At 57.5% G+C, this 6000-nt stretch overlaps 1 protein-coding gene across 1 annotated transcript in view; it reads left to right on the top strand.

Moving 5' to 3' along the window:
• The first annotated feature begins 351 nt into the window (after positions 1 to 351).
• Positions 352 to 6000, top strand: part of KLHL22 (kelch like family member 22) — a 29963-nt gene continuing 24314 nt past the window's right edge. Inside the window, exon 1 of the mRNA XM_043978181.1 lies at positions 352 to 491. The gene's annotated coding sequence lies outside the window, so the exon portion shown is untranslated. The remainder of the gene's footprint in view (positions 492 to 6000) is intronic.

Below are 6000 nucleotides of genomic sequence, written 5' to 3'. Positions count from 1 at the left end.
CGGTTCCCCCTCTTCCTCTCCATCTTTCCTTTTCCTCCTTCCTCTTCCCTCCCTCCTGCCTCCTCCCCTCCCCGTTCGCTTCTTCCCCCCCTTCCTTCCTCTCTCTCCTTCCTCCTCTTTCCCTCCCTTCCTCTTTCTTTTTCTCTTCCTCTCCCCCTCCTCCTCTCTCTCCCTCCTCTCCACCTCTCCTCCCCTCCCTTTCTCTCTCTTCCTCTCTCCCGCTGTCTCTGTCTGTCTCTCTCTTTCTCCCCCCTCCCCTCCCCTCCCCGCCTCGGGCCGACAGCCGCGAGCTCAGGGCGCGTGCGCGGCGCGCGGAGTCCGGGTCACGTGGCCGCCCCGCCCCCGCTCGGCCCCGCCCCCGGAGGAGCAGAGGCGGCCGAGGTGACGGCGGCGTCTTCGCAGCTCGGGCTGAGGCGGCGGCTTCGGCCCCGGGGTGAGCGGAGGAGCGGGCCAGCGAAGGCGGGAGCGGAGCCGGAGCCGGAGCCGAGCGGGTGAGTGCGGGCCGGGCCGGGCGCCTGCAAGGCCGAGCCCGGGGCGCCCCCGCCCCTCCCCTCCCCCGGGCCCCCCACAGAGAGGGGGGCCCCCCGCGGCGGGCACACAGCAGGCGCCTAATGAATGGGGCCGGCCCGGGCGGGGGCGTGCTCGCCCGATTCCCGACCCCCCCATCTGGGGCCCTCCCCTCCCCCCTCCCCTCCTCCATGACCTTGGGGGGGGTCGCGGCCTCGCCGGCCTCCGGGGGCTCCCGTGGCCCCGAGGCGGCGGAGCGGGGATCTCCAAGCGCGGGCCGCTTCCCTCCGCCGGGGCATCGAGGTCCTGACCTCGGGGTCCCGGCCGCGCCCCCCGCGGCCCTGGGCACTCGTGTCTCAGCTGCGGACGAGCCCGCGCTGTGGCCGGCACTTAGTATGCACCTGCTGTATGCCAGGCGGGGCGACCCGCGGGGGGGGGGGGCCCGGGCGGGGCAGAGGCTCGGGACCGGAGCCTCCGGGAGGGTGGACTGGCCGCCGACCCAGGCGGGAGAGCCGGGGGGGAGGGGGGCCCGGACCCCGGAGCGCAGGGCGCCCCATTGCCCTGAATCCGCCCGAATGGCCCTAGACCAGCCTCCTGCGCCCCCCCCCCCCCCCGGGCTGAGCAGAACCGGGCCGCCCTCATCGCCCCCGAAGTCTCCTCTTCCGCGGATCCCGGCCTCCTGGCCTCCGCTCCTTTTCTTTTTTTTTTAGTGAGGCGATTGGGGTTCAGTGACTTGCCCAGGGTCACACAGCTAGTGTCAAGTGTCTGAGGCCGGATTTGAACTCAGGTCCTCCTGACTCCAGGGCCGGTGCTCTCTCCACTGCGCCACCTGGCTGCCCCTGCTCCCCCAGCACTTTGACTCGTTGGCTGATATTGGGAGGCTACTTTGACATCCCCTGGCCTGGCTTGGTTTCCAGGCGTGGGCACAACCGCCTCCAAGCCCCTCTCTTAGGGCATCCCGTGGAAGTGGCCGGAGGTCCGGCGGCTGCTTCCTCCCCTGTCACTAAGGCGGACCATAGGCTTTACAAGCGGAAGGAGCCTTCCCCATTAGCTAGCCCCTCTCCCCCTCCCTGAGTGGCCCGGACCAGGGTCCATGGGCAGAGCGAGCGCTGTTGGGGGCAGTGGCCCCGACTGGGCTTTGGGGAGGAGGCGCTTCCGAGGTTATTGTTAATAACACCCGGTACTTCTCTCGGGCTTGAAGGTTTGTGAAGGGCTTCCCAGGTTTTCTCTCACTTGATCCTCACAGTGATCCTAGAGGTGGGTGCTCTTAGTGCCTCCATTTCACAGTGGAGGAAACTGAGGCACACAGGTGCCCTGGTCTGCCCAGGATCCCGCAAAGAGCTATTAAGTGACTAAGGCAGGATGCCCACTGGGGTCTTCCAGATCCATCAGTTTATCCACCAGTCCAAGACCCGGAACCCAGCTGACGTTCCTAGCTGATGCTCTTCGTCTAGGAGTTTCACCACTTTCCCTTTTAACCTTCCTAATCAATTCTAGGATTTTCCAGGTAGAAGGAGACCCAGCGAGCTCATCTTAGCTCATACAGGAAAAAAGAATCGTCCTCTCAGCCATCTGCCCTGCATGGAGACGGCCCAGGGCCCTGAACCCCAGAGTCCAGGGAATGCAGTGCCCCCTCCCCAACTAAGAACCTCTCAGCCCCTATTGAGGGGAGCAGTCTTCCTGGAGAAGGGAAGGACCGCCTTCCTCCTCCACCAGCAGCGGCAATTGCTGACCAACTGCCACCAACTGTCACGCAGGCACCAGAACTTCTGGTCCTGCTTCTGGCCCCGCCCTCCCAGGTCAGCTGCCCTACACCTGAACCAGCCTGGCCCCCTGGGGGGCCTGCCCCCTCGGACCTTGAGCCTAAGAGCCTTGGGAATGGTTGTGCGTCATGAAGTTCGGCACCCACAGCCGCCAGTCTGTGGAGAGGCAGACAGGCCGGCGTGATGGAGCCCGAGGGCCTGGGGCCTTTGCTCGAGAGGCATGCTTGCAGCCCCTCTGCCCTGCGGCCCTGGCCCTGGGAAGCAGCGCCTTGTGCACGAGATAATGCAGCGGGGTCTCTGGACCGACCTGGCCGCTCGGCGGTTTGGAAGCTTTTTCAGGCACAGGAGGGTGTGGAGGGAGCTGAAGAAGCTGTGGGTCACCTGACCTGCCCTTCTCAGGGCTTACCTCGAAAGGTAGAAATATTAGAAACTGTGTTAGAGATTAGGGAGTAATAAGCCAATTTAGGAGTTTTTTTAGGGGGACGTAAGTCATTACGAATGAAAAAGCACCTAAGTGCTTTACTGTGAAAGCCCTGGGGGCAGACCCTCCCTCCTGGAGAGGACAGAAACCAGAGGAGAGGAGCCGAGGCTTCTGGTTAGTGATTTGGTTCCTCTTCTCTGAAGTGGGGGGCGGCCAGGGCATGAGCTTGGAGCCCACGAAGATGGGTCTGAATGTTCCTTGCCCAGTCAGAAGCCCTCACTGTGTGGGTGAGGCACAAAGTCCAAACTTTGAACCACCACCCTGTTCTCTCCAGTAAGGACCTATCTGCATCATTTCCAGATGTTCTTCCATCTTTTTCAAGTCATCCCCTCAACAGCTGTTTGCCTTGCCCCAGGTTCCACTGGGCTAAGGCCCCTATGTTGAAAGAGGCACATAGAATACTTGTGGTTGTGTCTTTAGAGTGGGTGGGAGACAGCTGGGCCCATTGTGGGTCTGTGGTTTGTCCTCACGGTGGGATGGGGGGTAAGTTCCTGACCTTGCCTCAGCCTGTTGCCTGGTCTCTGAAACTCCGGGCCTAAGTGCACTTTTCCCTGAGGTGCTGGAAGCCTCTAACTGGATGATGTGTAGAAAGCTGAGATCTCTTAAAGGGTTAGGCCTTTGTACTTGTCCTCAGGCGAGTTCTTGAGCTAAGGGCTTGGGCTGCTAATGCAATCCAGAACCCCAAGCAGCTTGTCTGATAGAAAACGGTTACAGGGAGAGCTGGCATCTGGGAAGTGGCCCTCCTTCCAGGTTATCGACTTAGATGCCTATGTGCTGTACCCTGACCCCTCAGAGTGTTAATCAGCAGGCGTTTGCTGTGTGCCAGGCACTGTGACACTGAGGCAAAGCAGAAAACCATCTCTGACCATTCTAAGGAAAACATCATGGAAATAACTAGGGATATATTGCATTATTATCATCGCTGCTGTTTGTCCTCGAAGAGGACCATGAGGTGTCAGGGGGATGCCCTGACTTGCAGTGAATTGGATTTACATGGGGAGGGCTATGCAAGGTCACCAACCTTTCTCCTCCAGAGCCAGCTGGGTCCAGTGAGGACGAGTGGAAATGGCTCCCAATGTTTAAGGGGGCTTACATGACTTGCCCAGGGTCATTGTAAGAAATGCTGAAGAGGGAGATGGTTTCAGAGAAATCTGGGAAGACTATATGAACTGATGCCAAGTGAAGTGAGCAGAACCAGGAGAAGTTTCTACAGTAACAACAGTATTGTAAAGACAGATAACTTAGGAACTCTGTTCCACATAATGACCAACTATAATTCCAGAGGACTTAAAATGAAACTAGATGCCCACATTCTGCTTTTTTCCAGGTGCTTTATTTTCTGTAAATACTATTTTGTTTTTTCCCCCAATGACATGTAAAGACAATTTTTAACATTCATTTAAAAAATTTTTGAGTTCCAAATTTCCCCTCCCTTCGCTTTTCTCCTCTGTGAGATAGTGAGCAATTTGATGTAGGAGTTGGAAGTGAGGAAGGAGAGGGTTCCAGCCATGGGGGACAGCCAGTGAAAATCCCTGCAGTTGGGAAGTGGAGCAGTCGCCAGGAGCCCAGCGGGGCTGGTGTGGAGTGTCAGGTGTGAGACGGCCAGGAAGCTCGGATGAACTTTGAGTGGACTTTATAACAGGGAGCCACTGAACCTCACTGAGCAGTGGTGTGATGTGAGAGGCTTGAGGTAGGGAGAGGTGCTGAGGGCCTGCACCAGACTGGGAAGGCAGAAGTGCCCGGATGCCCAGGGGGTCGGATGTATGGGGTGAGAGGCCGAAGGTAACGTGGGGTTGGTTATACGCCTCAGTGACAGGGAGTCTATAGAGAAATGGGGAAGAGGGGAGGGTTCAGGCAGGGAAGATGAATTCTCTTCTGGCCATGTCTGTGTGGGATGTCCCCCTGAATGGCAGATAGAGATGCTCAGCAGAGAATGAGAGAGAGAGAGAGAGAGAGAGAGAGAGAGTGTGTGGGCGGGGGGGAAGGCTTTGTGTCCCCAGTACCTAGAGCAGCATGTTTGGCAGATAGTGGGCCCTGAATAAGTGCTGAGTGATGTGCCTGAGGATGTGGGGGCAAGATCCCCAGGGAGGCTGGGAAATACTGACAGGACATTTTGAGAGGTGGCCTGGGATGGGGGAATCCATGCTGGACAGAGGCTAGAAAACTTTTTTTCCCTGGAGTAGGGAGGGGACATAGAGCAAATTCTTATTGCTTATAGATCAGTTCCATAGGAGGGTTACAAGGAAGTATGAAATATAAACCTTGCCTTCAGGGAGCTTACACTCTAGTCGTGCAGACAAGATACGCACACATCAGATTCAATACGAATAGACAATGCAAGCGTCACAAGCCTGCACTTAGAAAGTCCCAAGTGCTGGAATGCTGGCAGACTGTTGGGAGGAGCTAGATTAGCTGGCCTCTGAGGTCTCTTTGAGGTGGTGGCCTGGAGCTGTAAGAGAAAGCTTGGGGGAAAGGCTAGTGGTAGGTCCTGGTACCTTGAGAGGACAAAGCAAGCTCCAGAGGGGGTCAGGCTAAGCACTGGAAAAGGGGGGGGGGCGGGGCACGCAATTTCAGAGGACCTTGAATTCCAAGGCAGGGAGTTCACTTGGTAACCTGTGTGGAGCCATAGACTGTTTGTTTTGGCAGAAGTGTGGCCTGGTCAGGGTTTTTCTTTTGCTAGATGAATCTGGCAGCCTTTGTGGCACCAAGAGAGGCCGGAGCGGGGTGAGGGTCAGGAAGCTGTGATGATGTAGGAGCTAATTAATTAGCTTTGACTATCTGGAGAGGCTGAGATTTGGGGTCTGACAGACTTTGAAGGATTGGTTTGCAGGCAAAGGGGAGTTTGGTTTTGTCATCTGGGGTGTCCGAAGTGCTAACTGGGTATCTGGGTGGTGTGTTAGGCAGGCCCGGCCTGGAGGGGCAGTCTCACACCAGGGCTGCTGAGGGCGGCAGTCAGAGATAACGAAATGTGTGTAGAGGGTGAGGGATGCAGAGGTGGGCATGCGTGCTAAGCTTGGAGACATTTGGGGAAATACAGCTGTTTAGCGAGGAAGGAGAAGGAATCCAGTGATTAACTGAGACGAAGAGAAGTCAGGAAGCCACAGGTAGAGGGAGTTTGTGGTGAATAAGGCCTGTTGTTTCAGAGTGATCAAAGAGGAGCTGGATTGAGAACAGGTCAGGGGATGGCGTGGTGGAAATGCTTGAGAGCAGCTGTCGTTGAATGGTGGCCAAGGTCCATGAAGCAGTTTA

The sequence above is a fragment of the Dromiciops gliroides genome, chromosome 1 (genome assembly GCF_019393635.1).
Source record: "Dromiciops gliroides isolate mDroGli1 chromosome 1, mDroGli1.pri, whole genome shotgun sequence".
In the NCBI taxonomy this organism is placed as follows: Eukaryota; Metazoa; Chordata; class Mammalia; order Microbiotheria; family Microbiotheriidae; genus Dromiciops; species Dromiciops gliroides.
This window is presented reverse-complemented; position numbering and strand designations above follow the sequence as displayed.